This window comes from Pelodiscus sinensis, chromosome 5, assembly GCF_049634645.1.
Source record: "Pelodiscus sinensis isolate JC-2024 chromosome 5, ASM4963464v1, whole genome shotgun sequence".
Classification (NCBI taxonomy): Eukaryota; Metazoa; Chordata; order Testudines; family Trionychidae; genus Pelodiscus; species Pelodiscus sinensis.
In genome coordinates this window covers 132284909-132299226 of record NC_134715.1, presented here as the reverse complement: position 1 = coordinate 132299226, position 14318 = coordinate 132284909, and positions in this window count along the sequence as shown.

The window sequence follows — 14318 nt, the reverse complement described above, 5'->3', positions numbered from 1 at the left end:
TTGTGACCTAGGGCAGGGAATTGGGGTACAGGAGGAGGTGCAGGAATTTGGGGTGCCGGATCTGGGAGGGGATATGGGTACAAGAGTGGGGAAGAGGATTTGGGTATGTGGAGTAGGGGGCAGAGGGTTGGGGAAGGGAGGGGCTGGGGTGCCAGAGGCAGGCTCTGCCAGGAGACTTACCAGCCAGCAGCCGTTCCTGAATCAGCCTCTCTGCCCGCCCCGCCCAGGCTGCAGCCATGTACTCTGGAGCCTCTTGTGCTTCGTGGCTGCCTGTTATTGAAAAAGACAGTGCCCATTGGCCAGTTTGTGGCCAGAAACTGGCCAATGGGGTTGCGCTGGGGGTGGGAGCAGCTCCTAAAGCTTTCCCACCTCCCCTCCAGACTCACAGCTTTTAAAGAAAAACCGACCCGCAGCTGTGTTTCTGAGCAGCGTGTAAGGTGGGGCAAGGCAAGCAGGGAGCCTGCCTGGGGCTCCCCGCAGCATCCGCAGGCTAGATCTTGTGGCTTGGTGGGCCGCATCCGGCGGGCCATATTTTGCCCAGGCCTGCCCTAGATCATGCTCCATAGAGCTTTGCTACAAGGTGTTCTTAACACTCAACGGGTTCCATTCACTTTCTTTGGCACCACGGGGCACAGTGCTAACCCCGGCCCCCACACCGACAGAGGGGAGCTGCTCCCGAATGAGACTTCACTCCTGCAGTGCTCAGACCAGCTCGGAGAGTGGCTGTGCTTCTCAGCTGGGCCTCCTAAAGAACCTGGCCCGTGTGCACTCTCATGGGACATACAATCTGGCAATCTCTACACCCTTCAGCCACCTCACCTGTTCCCAGACAATGGCAGCTTCTGTGGGGGTTGATACGAGCTGGCTCCAGGGCTCGCTGGCTGAGTGGGGCTCTTGGTGTCATGCACTGCTAGGAAACAACTCACTTTCCTGGCTGATTCTTCAGCCAGTCTGAATTCAACCCGGCCAGGGCTTGGTCCAGCCGGGACTGAAACACCTCTAGGGATGGAGACTCCACCACTTCCCTAGGGAACCGATCCCAGTGCTTCCCCACCCGCCTAGGGAAATAGTTTTTCCTAATATCCAACCTGGACCTCCCACACTGTAACTTGAGACCATTGCTCCTTGTTCTGCATCTGTCACTACTGAGAACAGCCTCTCTCCATCCTCTTCAGAACCTCCCTTCAGAGAGTTGCAGGCTGCTCTCAAATCCCCCTCAGTCTTCTCTTCTGCAGACGAAACAATCCCAAATCCCTCAGCCTCTCCTCATAGGTCATGTGCTCCAGCCCCCGAATCATTTTGGTCGCCCTCCGCTGGACCCTCTCCAATGCGTCCACATCCTTTCTGTAGTAGGGGGCCCAGAATTGGACACAATATTCCAGATGTGGCCTCACCAGAGCCAAATAAAGGGGAATAATCACTTCTCTGGATCTGCTGGCGACGCTCCTCCTAATGCACCTAATATGCCATTAGCCTTCTTGGCTACAAGGACACACTGTTGACTCATATCCAGCTTCTCATCCTCTATAACCCCCAGGTCCTTTTCTGCAGAACTGCTACTTAGCCAGACGGTCCCCAGCCTGTAACTATGCTTGGGATTCTTCCGTCCCAAGGGCAGGACTCTGCACTTGTCCTTGCTGAACCTCATGAGATTTCTTTTGGCCCAATCCTCTAATCTGTCCAGGTCACTCTGGACCCTATCCCTGCCCTCCAGCGTATCTACCTCTCCCCCTAGCTTAGTGTCATCTGCAAAGTTGCTGAGGGTGCAATCCATCCCTTCATCCAGGTCATTAATAAAGATATTGAACAAAACCAGCCCTAGAACAGTTCCTTGGGGCACTCCGCTAGAAACCAACCACCAGCCTGACTCCCCTTTTCCTACACACGTGCGCACTTTCCCTCAAATAACAGCCTGGCTGTTCCATCCCGCAGGTCCCTTGGAAATGATGTTTTGGCTCAGACCTGCAGGCTCTCAGACCCAAGTCCTCATAGAGATTGAGGTGCCTACGCACATCTCGTCGAGAATACGGGCCCCAGCTATTCCTGTGACGAGCATGAAAAAAAAAAAACCTATTCAGAACAGAATCAAATTTCCCTATTCATCTAGTTGGAACCAGCATCAGCTGCTTCAGCTGCTTCCTTTCTCAAAGGGGATTTAGGGGCTGGACTGGAAACCTGCATTTGGTCTTTCAGTGTATTTTTTTATGGGAAACTATTATGGTAATTAAAACGCAAATTGTAAGCAGGTCAATATACATTTAAAAAACTGGTTTATAGAGGAATGGCGGACCTGGTTTGGAAAGGGTTCAAACCCACTTTTTTTCCCCTGCAAATTTATTAGCTCAATAGCTGAAACAGAGCAGAGGAGGCATAGAGCATATGTGGTGACAACTCATGTTTCCGTCACGCAATTCGGATCTTTGCATGCGTGTAGGGGAAGGGACCGGACTCCATTGAATACCAAGCCAAAGGACTTGATCCTTTATCGATAGATACCCAATCAGTCCCAAATTCATACACTGGGAGACAGAATTGATATTACATTATAGTACAAATAGGGAAACTGAGGCACAGAGCTGGTAGCATGTGGGAAGGGGGAACCTGGACTGAGCGGATGGAGGAGGGCATGACTAGGGTACAGCACCCAAAATTCGAAATAAGCTACGCAATTTGCGCTATGCAAATTGCGTAGCTTATTTCAAGTCTATTTTTAAATAGCTTGTTTCATCATTTGGCACTGTCTACACAGCACCAAATTTACATATGAACATAAGAACGGCCGTCCTGGGTCAGACCAAAGGTCCATCTAGCCCAGTAGCCTGTCTGCCCACAGTGGCCAGCACCAGGTGCCCCAGAGAGGATGGACCGAAGACAACGATCAAGCGATTTGTCTCCTGCCATCCCTCTCCAGCCTCTGACAAACAGAGGCCAAGGACACCATTTTATCCCCTGGCTAATAGCCTCTTATGGACCTAACCTCCATGAAATTATCTAGCTTCTCTTTAAACTCTATTATAGTCCTAGCCTTCACAACCTCCTCTGGCAAGGAGTTCCACAGGTTGACTACACGCCGAGTGAAGAAGAACTTTCTTTTATTCGTTTTAAACCTGCTACCCATTAATTTCATTTGGAATTTAGAAATAAAGCACTATTTTGAGCCATCCCTTACTCCTTGTAGAATGAGTTTTACAGAGATGATGGAATAGCGCGTCCGCTATCTTTCGAATTAGCGTTGAAAAGACGCAGGGTAGCTATTTCGGGATACCACTGGTAACTTTGCTGTGTAGACGTACCCGAGGAAACTGGTTCACAGGGAAAAAGGAAGCTAGGTTTATTCCTGGCTTTTGAAACAAAACCCGGCGAGCAAGTACGTTCCATCAGCAACCTTCCACTGCCAAAGGCCTTGCCTGTCTATCCATGCCTAAAAGCAGCTATTTTAAAGCCCTATCCAAACCCTGGAGGTGCCTAACAAACTTTGCCTTTAGAATGTACTAGCTGGTGCACAGATACCCCTCTCCTTCTGTGTGCACGTGGGTGCCCACTGCTTCCTGCTGGATGGACTTAGATCTGCTTTTGTGCGTGCACCCACGCATGCGTGGAATTAGCTCTGCTTTTGAGCGTGCACCCACGCATGCGTGGAATTAGATCTGCTTTTGTGCGTGCGCACTCGCATACGTGGAATTAGATCTGCTTTTGTGCGTGCACCCACACATGCGTGGAATTAGATCTGCTTTTGTGCGTGCACACACGCATGCGTGGAATTAGATCTGCTTTTGTGCGTGCACCCACGCATGCGTGGAATTAGATCTGCTTTTGTGCGTGCACCCACGCATGCGTGGAATTAGATCTGCTTTTGTGCGTGCACACACGCATACGTGGAATTAGATCTGCTTTTGTGCGTGCGCACTTGCATACGTGGAATTAGATCTGCTTTTGTGCGTGCGCACTCGCATACGTGGAATTAGATCTGCTTTTGTGCGTGCGCACTCGCATACGTGGAATTAGATCTGCTTTTGTGCGTGCGCACTCGCATATGTGGAATTAGATCTGCTTTTGTGCGTGCACATACGCATGCGTGGAATTAGATCTGCTTTTGTGCGTGCACACACGCATGCGTGGATGGCTGGAAATAGACCTAGCTAAGTGTTTGTGATTACACTGTTTTTCAGTTGTGGGACCCTGCAAAGAGGATATAAATGCAACTTCTAGTGACTACTAAGGAAACTCCCTCTTGGTTCAAGTGGTCTGAGAATCCGAGACAAAAGATTGCCCATTCTAGTCTGTTCCCCGTTCAACAAAATGTAGCTTAAAGCCCTAAGCACGACAACGCCATAGGCACGTGGTTGTGAACACAACCTGACATGGCCCAACACAATCTGAAATTATTCATACAATGCCAGAATGCCTGAAATAATCAGGCAGTTCCAGAACACTCCTAGGGCAGGTTCTTGAGACCGGAGGCGGAGCCATTAGAAATTGAAATTGTGCCATGACAGATCAGGATGGATGGCGGTAACTATCATACACTTCCTATCCGTTTCTGAGTCATCCTTTGGGCACGTCTACACAGCAGGGCTAAAGTCAAATTCAGCTGCGCGTCGCTGAAGTCGAAATAGCTTAATTCGGCTTTTGGCACCATCCACACAGCAGGAAGTCAAAGGAAGAGCTCTCATCCCCCAACTTCTAATAGGTAGCAGGTTTAAAACAAACAAAAGGAAGTTTTTCTTTACTCAGCACACAACCTGTGGAACTCCTTGCCAGAGGATGTGGTGAAGGCTAGAAAGTAACAGGGTTCAAAAAATAGCTAGATAGATTCAAGGAGGTTAGGTCCATCAATGGCTATTAGCCAGGGTGGGTGGGAATGGTGTCCCTAGCCTCTGTTTCTCTGGAAATGGGAGACAGGGGAGGGATCACATGAGGATTACATGTTGTTTTCCCTCCCTCTGGGGCATCTGCTATTGGCCACTGTCGGCAGACAGGATACTGGGCTAGATGGACCTTTGGTCTGTATGGCCGTTCTTATGTTCCCTTACTCCTCGTGAAATGAGGATTACAGGAGTCAGAGTAGGAAGTCCTCCAGCTCAACGTTATTTCAAAATAAAGGCTTGTAGGGTAGACGCGCACTATGTTATTTCGGAATAACGCCAGTTATTCCAAAATAACGCTGCTGTGTAGACACATCCTACGGGATTTCACAGAGGTTGATACCCCGCTATAGGATAATTACAAGTTCTATGTAGGATTTCATTCTCTATTGGTTTCTAGAGAGATTTATTGAATTCAAGGCTATTAAATGTTGCAGGACTATTCCATAAGGGGACCCTAATCTGCTGTTCAAAACAAATGGAAGATCAACCGCCCCACCTCTTCTGAACTATGTGGCTCCCCATTTGCCAAAGAACACATGTTAACTTTCTCCTGAGAGCAGTTTGAGTCTATTAATTTCAGGATTTCACTAGCTTGAGATTCACCCACATGAGCACTTCACTGTACCATTGAGGGCCTCCATCCAGTGACTAATATCCAGCAGAGGAAATGTTCCTCGTTACTAATTGATGCTATAGCATCTCTCTTAGAAACATAGAATCATAGATCATTAGGACTGGAAGGGACCTCGAGAGGTCATCGAGTCCAGTCCCCTGCCCTCATGGCAGGACCAAATACTGTCTAGACCATCCCTGATAGACATTTATCTAACCTGCTCTTCAATATCTCCAGAGATGGGGATTCCAAAACTTCCCTGGGCAATTTATTCCAGTGTTTAACCACCCTGACAGTTAGGAACTTTTTCCTAATGTCCAACCTAAACCTCCCTTGCTGCAGTTTAAGCCCATTGTTTCTTGTTCTATCCTCAGAGGCCAAGATGAAGAAGTTTTCTCCCTCCTCCTTATGACACCCTTTTAGAACCTGAAAACGGCTATCATGTCCCCCTCAATCTTCTCTTTTCTAAACTAAACAAACCCAATTCTTTCAGCCTTCCTTCATAGGTTGTGTTCTCTAGACCTTTAATCATTCTTATTGCTCTTCTCTGGACCCTCTCCAAATTCTCCACATCTTTCTTGAAATGCGGTGCCCAGAACTGGACACAATACTCCAGTTGAGGCCTAACCAGCGCAGAGTAGAGCGGAAGAATGACTTCTCGTGTCTTGCTCACAACACACCTGTTAATACATCCCAGAATCATGTTTGCTTTCTTTGCAACAGCATCACACGGCTGACTCAAATTTAACTTGTGGTCCACTATAACCCCTAGATCCCTTTCTGCCATACTCCTTCCCAGACCGTCGCTTCCCATTCTGTATGTGTGAAACGGATTGTTCCTTCCTAAGTGGAGCACTTTGCATTTGTCTTTATTAAACTTCATCCTATTTATCTCAGACCATTTCCCCAGTTTGTCCAGATCATTTTGAATTAGGACCCTATCCTCCAGAGCAGTCACAGCCCCTCTTAATAAGAGCCCTGCAAAATCCAGTCCAATTCACAAAGGTTTGGGATTTTTTTAAATAAACTTGAAAGACGAGTGACTGGATGTCTCAGGAGAGCTGGAATGAGGTTTGTTTCTAGGTCACGGGCTTAAATGTGCCTCCACTCACTTTCATCCCTTGGAAAACAAGTAATTCCCGCTGACTGCAGTGGGAGTGGTTTATACCCTGCAACGGGAAAACCCTGGTCATTCTCAGCGTAAAGTCTTTACGTTGGGCTGGCTGTCAACCCTTTTTCACATGGGCATGTGCAAAGGGCTGAAGATGAACATCTGTTCTGGCCCCAACTACAAAGGCTCCAGAGGTCCCACCGTAATCCTTGGTATTGGCCAAGATGGTGGCTCTCTCACAAGTGATTTCACTGGTCATCGCAGTAAGAGTAGACAAGGACAATCTTGTACAGAGAAGAGTCTTGGCCAACACCAAGGATTACGGTGGGACCTCTAGAGCTGAAGCGTCATTCTCTAGTGCTTCAGATGAAGAGCCAGCCTTTGTAGCTGAAAGGTCTAGAGAACATGAGCTACGAGGGAAGATTGAAAGAACTGGGTTTGTTTAGTTTGGAAAAGAGAAGACTAAGAGGAGACATGTTAGCAGTTTTCAGGTATCTAAAAGGGTGTCACAAGGAGGAGGGAGAAAAATTGTTCTCCTTGGCCTTGGATGATAGGACAAGAAGCAATGGGCTTAAACTGCAGCAAGGGAGGTGTAGGTTGGACAGTAGGAAAAACTTCCTACCTGTCAGGGTTTTCAAACACTGGAATAAATTGCCGAGGAAGGTTGTGGAATCCCCATCACTGGAGATATTGAAGAGCAGGTTGGACAGACACCTGTCACGGATGGTCTAGACGGTGCTTGGTCTGCCGTGGGGGTAGGGGACTGGACTCGATGACCTCTCAAGGTCCCTTCCAGCTCTAGTATTCTGTGATTCTATGATTATGCCCCCTGCCCCTCCTAAATTTTGTCTTTCATGCAACCATCCACAAGCCACACAATCAGCTACTTTAATCATTCAAGAGTACCTGAACAGCATTTCTCTTTATCTCTGATTGTTCTATATATAGCCCACCGTAATAGCGTATAAGCACATCCAAATGGTAATCTTTTCCAACTTAGCACAATAATTCCATGGATGTGTAATTAGACAAATATTGTTAGAGGGAAAGCTACGAACGTAGACTAAACATCAGTCTGATGCCAGATCATAAAACTGGGTTCATTACACTGAAAGAGGAAAAGGTTCATGCCACAGCCTGTCAGCATGACATTTCGGAACAAATATTCATATATATTCAATTATCCTGACTTATAACGCTGAAAGGGCATGGAAGCCTGGATCCAGATTCTAATAAAGGCAAAAGACAGACTGGCATCAGCTTTCCAGGAAGCTGGATCAGGCCTTCAAGCAGGAACAAACCCATCTGAGAATGGTCTGCAGGTGTGAACTGAATGTTCAGTGGGTGTCAGAATTGTTTATGCCGCCTTGGCTGGTAGAAGCCAATGTTTTTCCATAATGTTCGTGAGCTTCTTTTGGATACACTCAATGGGGCTGAACTTGATGAATCTTAAGGTCTCTTCTAGTCCTAGGATTCTATGATTGGTATCTTCTTTGAGTTTTGTATGTAGCTTAAAACTTGTTAGATAATAATGTAAAAACTTTAAAAACTACCAATAGTCCTGCTGCACCTTAGAAACTAACAAAACATGTAGAATTCAGGGCTACTCAACTTTAGAAGCCCCAGGGTCCACAGTGATACTCACAGCACATGCGGAGGGCCGCAACTTAATCATGGTTGCATAGACATGCAAATATATATGCAAATATATGCAAATAGCCTCTTTCGCATTGACAGGCATGAATACAAAGATTAAGGCAAGACTACACAATATGCAGGCCCCATTTAAGTCAATTCTACTGATATTAATAAAATGCAATATTTCCCCAATTTCCACCCATATGACAGCACTTTTAATGAGCAATGACAGTCCAGGAATTTAACTATTATAACGCATCTCAACAGAAGACCATTATATTGACTCACTGTTCTGGAGCGTATTCCCAGTGGAGTCCATGTTCAAAGGATCCTACCTGCGGGCCATGTGTTGACTCCCGTGTAAACCCAAACTGCTTTGCGGGCCTCAAACAAACAGGCTGCATGTCGAGTAGTCCTGATGTAGATGATGTCATGAGCTTTCGTGGGAACAACCCACTTCTTCAGATGAAAGGAGTTCTTAAAAGCCCAGTTTCTAAATAAAGAGGGAATAGGAGGCGGGAGAGAAGGGAAAAGAAGGATGAAAAAGAAAAAAAGGGGAAAGAAATACTCAATTAGGGTATGTCTACACTACCACCCTAGTTCGAACTAGGGTGGTTAATGTAGGCAACTGAAGTTGCAAATGAAGCCCGAGATTTAAATATCCTGGGCTTCATTTGCATCTTGCCGGGCACTGCCATTTTTAAATCCCCGTTAGTGCGGACTCCGTGCCCGCGGCTACATGTGGCACGGAGTAGGTAGTTCGAATTAGGCTTCCTATTCTGAACTACCGGTACACCTTGTTCCATGAGGAGTAACGGTAGTTCGAATTAGAAAGCCTAATTCGAACTACCTACTCCGTGCCTCGTGTAGCTGCGGGCACGGAGTCCGCACTAACGGGGATTTAAAAATGGTGGTGCCCGGCAAGATGCAAATGAAGCCCGGGATATTTAAATCCCGGGCTCATTTGCAACTTCGGTTGCCTACTTTAACCACCCTAGTTCGAACTAGGGTGGTAGTGTAGACATACCCTTAGAGTGGCCATGCTACATGAAGCTGATAGAGAGGGTACTAATTGTTCTTAAGTACCCATTGTTTGGTTTTTTATATCGTTAGGATGCAGAATGTAGCGGGCCATCCAGCCAATGTCTTTATTCATACCCCTGTGATAGGACTCAAACTTGTAAATGAATTTAAGTTCTAAGGCAGAGGTGGCCAAAGTGTGGCTCATGAAGCCACCCCATGTGCCCCTAGAAACAGCCCGACCTCCCTATGCTCACCGGGTGCAGGGGAACCGTCCAGCATGGCAAAATGGCGGCGGCTGATAGGAGCCTGATGTGGCCAAAAAGCCTAACCCGCAATTTTTAAAGGTACAGCGTCTTTTTTTTTTCCCCCTCAATAATTCTGGTGCAGCTCTTCACATTTTTTCCACTGCTGTTTTGGCTGCCTTCATTTAATGGGTTGGCCACCCCTGTTCTAACACTTCCCTGTGGAATTGGCTTGTGAAATTGGCTTGAAACAATACAGTGACTCTGAGATCCATGAATGAGTGCCCAGACAAGTTAAAATGTTCCCAACAGGTTTCGGTGTGTTGCCTTTTCAGATGTCTCATGCGTGTCCATTAATTCTCTCTCGTAGCGACTGTCCAGTTTGGCCAACATCCATGCCAGATGGGCATTGCTAGCACTTGATGGCATAGATCATAGATTACTGGATGTGCAATTAAATGACGCCTGATGTGGTGGTTGATGGGGTTAGGTCCAGTGATGGTATCACTTGTGTAGATGTTTGGTCAGATAATAACGTGTAATTCAAGCGAAGTCTGTGTGAGCTCAGTGCTCTGTAAACATACGATTGCTGCCCCGAGAAACCTGCAGTCATATTCAGGTTTCCCATGACAGATCATAGACTTGATTACTTTGTACTGAAAAAAACAGTGTCCTAAATACATCTGATTCATGGCAATCCCTACCAATTCAGTCTCGGTGAAAGGCGAGAGATTAACAAAGTCCTCCATTTATTCTCAAAACAAGGTTTTGGAGTTAGCATTAAAACTGGTCGCATCCCGCACTGAAGCTAAGACAAAGAAATCCATTCCGACAAATAAAAAGAATATTTTTATGGAGCCTGCTTGACCTTGTAGTACTCCAGCTCTCTGAGGGGTGCGTCTACACAGCACAGTTATTTCGAAATAACACTGCGCATGGCTTCTAGTAGTTCTGCACAGGGCTCGTTTCTGTTGCTTACGTCGATCACAAGACGTGCTAATTTGTGAATGGATGGAGCCCTGGATGTAGAACCGGAAAGGTGGGGTAAATCACATAGAGTATCTTAAGCTTAGTCAGAAAAGTGACTCCGAAATGGAGCCCCCTGCAATACAGCAAAGGCAAATATAAAAATATTTTCCTAATGCTGTAACTGTGGAACAGTCTCCCCAGGGAAGTGATGGAAGTTTTGTCGCTTGGGTCACTTAAAATAGAACTGGACACAGCAGTAGAAAGTTGCTGCAAGAAACTATCCTGCTTTTGGCCAAATAGAGGAGGGGTTGATGGAGATACGATTTCGTAGGTCTCTTCCGCTTCTGACAGCTTCAACTCTAGATCCGTGCTCAATCTGACTTCCACTCATTACAGACATCCGCAGAGCCAACACTCTGGGAGGATCTGGCCTTGCGCATCTTTAACAGAATCACTAGCTAAGTTCTGATTGCAAAATTTGTATTACTGGGCCGTCAGTTGCATCGAGATACTTCAGTTAAGGGTACATTAGAAATGCTTTGGCTTAGAAAAGATCAGAATACAACTTAAGTCAACTCTTCAGGGCAGAAGACCAGCCTTTTTTTTTTTTTTTTTTGCTCTATCTTGGTACACCGTGTACTACAGTGAGACTAGGGCCTCTACATTCTCCCACAGCACAAATAATGAATACCAAACGTCAGATCTCCAGTGCTTTTTGCAGGGCTGGCAGTTAGAAAAAGCATCCTTTGAATGGGATAAATTTGGTAATCTTGGAAATACAAATGGAACCTCACTAGGACGATATTTTTAAAGCACTGTTCAGATTATAAATACCGTTTGAAAATACTCAAAGAGATGCAAACTGCTTTAGAAAAAAAAAGAATGAAAACAAACCCCTTTGACCACAATTCTTTTTCATAGCCATGCAGAAGTTGGATTTTAGGCTCTCATCTCAAGCCTGGAAGATACGGCTTTTCAATAAGCATGCAAGGTGTCCTACATAAAAATCGTCCTAGAAGAACATTTTAGGAAATTAGGCAGGGCTGGCCCACAGCATTTTGGCACCTGAGGCGGGAGAGCTCAAATGATGCACCCATGGCCCTTCGCTTGGGCCAAAACTTTGAAAGGTCTCAATTCTGCCTTCTTCCTGGTCTTCTCCTCTCATGGTTCTGCGTTGCTACCTACCGCAGTAAAGGAGAACTAACAGCAGCAGACACAATTTTCTACACTCTGGGTCCTAGTCGCAACCCCCCCTCACAGTCTGGCACCTGAGGTAGCCGCCTCAATTCACCTCATGGTAAGGCCAGCCCTGATATTAGGGGGCATTAGGAGGAGCATTGCCAGCAGATCTAGAGAAGTGATTATTCCCCTTTATTCGGCACTGGGGAGGCCACATCTGGAGTATTGTGTCCAGTTCTGGGCCCCCCACTATAGAAAAGATGTGGACACATTAGAGAGGGTCCTGCAGAGGGCAACGAAAATGATTCGGGGGCTGGAGCATATGACTTATGAGGAGAGACTGAGGGAGTTGGGTCTGTTTAGTCTGCAGAAGAGAAGAGTGAGGGGGGATTTGAGAGCAGCCTTCAACTCCCTGAAGGGGGGCTCCAAAGAGGCTGGAGAGAGGCTGTTCTCCGTAGTGACGGATGGCAGAACAAGGAGCAATGGTCTGAAGTTACAGTGGGAGAGGTCCAGGTCGGATATTAAGAAAAACGATTTCCCTAGGCGGGTGGGGAAGCACTGGGATGGGTTCCCTAGGGAGGGGGTGGAATCTCCATCTCTAGAGGTTTTGAAGTCTTGGCTGGACCAAGCCCTGGCTGGGCTGCTTGAGTTGGGTTTGGTCCAGCTTTGGGCAGGAGGTTGGACTCTATGACTCCTGAGGTCTCTTGCAGCCCTGGGATTCTAGGATTCTAGGATTGATTTACATTTCTGGCGTGAAACAATAGAAAATCCATACTTTTGGAAAAGGGGGGCGGGAGGGAAAGACCTTCAAAGAAATCAAAATTTTAGCATAAACTATTTGCCGCTCAATTGGCGTTCATCTTTTTTGGCAATTTTCCAAATTGGGGATTGGGCATTTATCTTCCTTTAAAATTGTGATTGGATATTTATTTGGGTATCAGAAATATTTAGTCATAATTAAGTATCACAAAACTGTAGAAGGGTTAGCGAATCTCATGTGTCAGCGCTTAAGCCAATTTCTTAAATATCAAAGATCAGGATGAAAGCTAGCGTGAAGGGCGGATTATTCCCCATCTGCACACTTCCAGGTTCTTACACCTTCTCTAAAGCATCTACCATTGGCCCTTGGCAGATACAGAATACAGGGCTATAGATTGTATCCGCTGTGATACAGGAGATGAACCCCAAAGCCCAGCCCTTACTGTGAGGGACCAAAAACATAGGGACGGACTCTACCATGTCCTGTAGATACTAGGAATGCCAGGAGCTGGATTCCAGGAGCCTCTGGACAGGTAAGTGGACTTCCCTTGGTCTGACATCCTCTGTCCTTGACCCGCCGTCATTTTCAACAGCTCCAGAATTTTCAGCATCTCCAGAATTCTGGGATCTTTAGATTCAGGATATTGGTTGAGCTCATGATCGAAATAGGCGCCGCAAGCACACGTCAGAGGCTGATGCTGAACTTCACTCCAGTGCAAGTGTCAAATGCGCCCCCCGTTGAAGTCAATTGAAACATTAGAACGTAAAAATTGCCAGAAGAATGGTCCCTCTGGGTTAGTATCCGTGTCGTCCTACAGCGGCCAGTACCATGAATAGAACAGGGCAATTATCAAAGGATCCATCTCATTCCCCATACCAGTCTCTAGGAGCCAGAGGCTTAGCAATACCAAAGACATAGGGTTGCATCCCTATCTTGGCTGAATCTGACTTTGGTCCTCAGCAGGGACTCTCTCCAGGACCCCAAGTGTTGAAAAACACAAGTGACTACACATCTTGACTAACTCCTGTAGCTGCCTCCTAGAACAGACTCCTAAAATCTGAGGATCACAAATGGAGAAGGAAGTCTACTACACATTGGCTAGTGGGTATACAAACAAAAGGACATTTTTCTTCACTTTTCTCTGGAAGTAGGTGACTGGAGAGGGACTGTGTTGTGGTCCTTCCCTCTGGGGCATCTGGCATTGGCCACTGTCAGCAGACAGAATGCCGGACTAGATGGACCTTTGGTCTGACCCAGGATGGCCATTCTTATGTTCTCATGTTCACTCAGCGCACAGTCAACCTGTGGAACTCCTTGCCAGAGGATGTGGTGATGGCCAGGACTTTAAGGTTCAAAAAAGAGCTAGATAAATCCATGGAGGTTAGGTCCATCAATGGCTATTAGCCAGGATGGGTAGGAATGGTGTCCCTAGCCTCTGTTTCTCTGGATATGGGTGACAGGAGAGGGATCACATGAGAATTACCTGTTCTGTTCCCTCCCTCTGGAGCATCTGGTATCGGCCCCTGTCAGCAGACAGGATCCTGGGCTAGATGGACCTTTGGTCTGACCCAGTACGGCCATTCTTATGTGGGTTACACAAGGTGAAGAATAGGCACTCCACAGCTTCCAGGACCATGCAGGGGATCTCTGAGTCCCATCAAAAATAACCCAAAATTGGGGTCTGAGATGTTTTTAAAAAAACAATCATTCAAACAGCATAAGTTCAGTAACATTTAAACTACACTTTGGCCCCAACTGACCTGCCACTGTCCTTCTCCATTTGCCCCAGGCAACCACCTCTCATTAGGAATGTTGCAAACAGGGCCAAAACCTAACGTCTACTCTTGACTTGCAAATTAAAGCCATACCGCAGCCCCTGAACAAGGGGAAGCCAAGCCGCTCCTGCAGCCCGTTT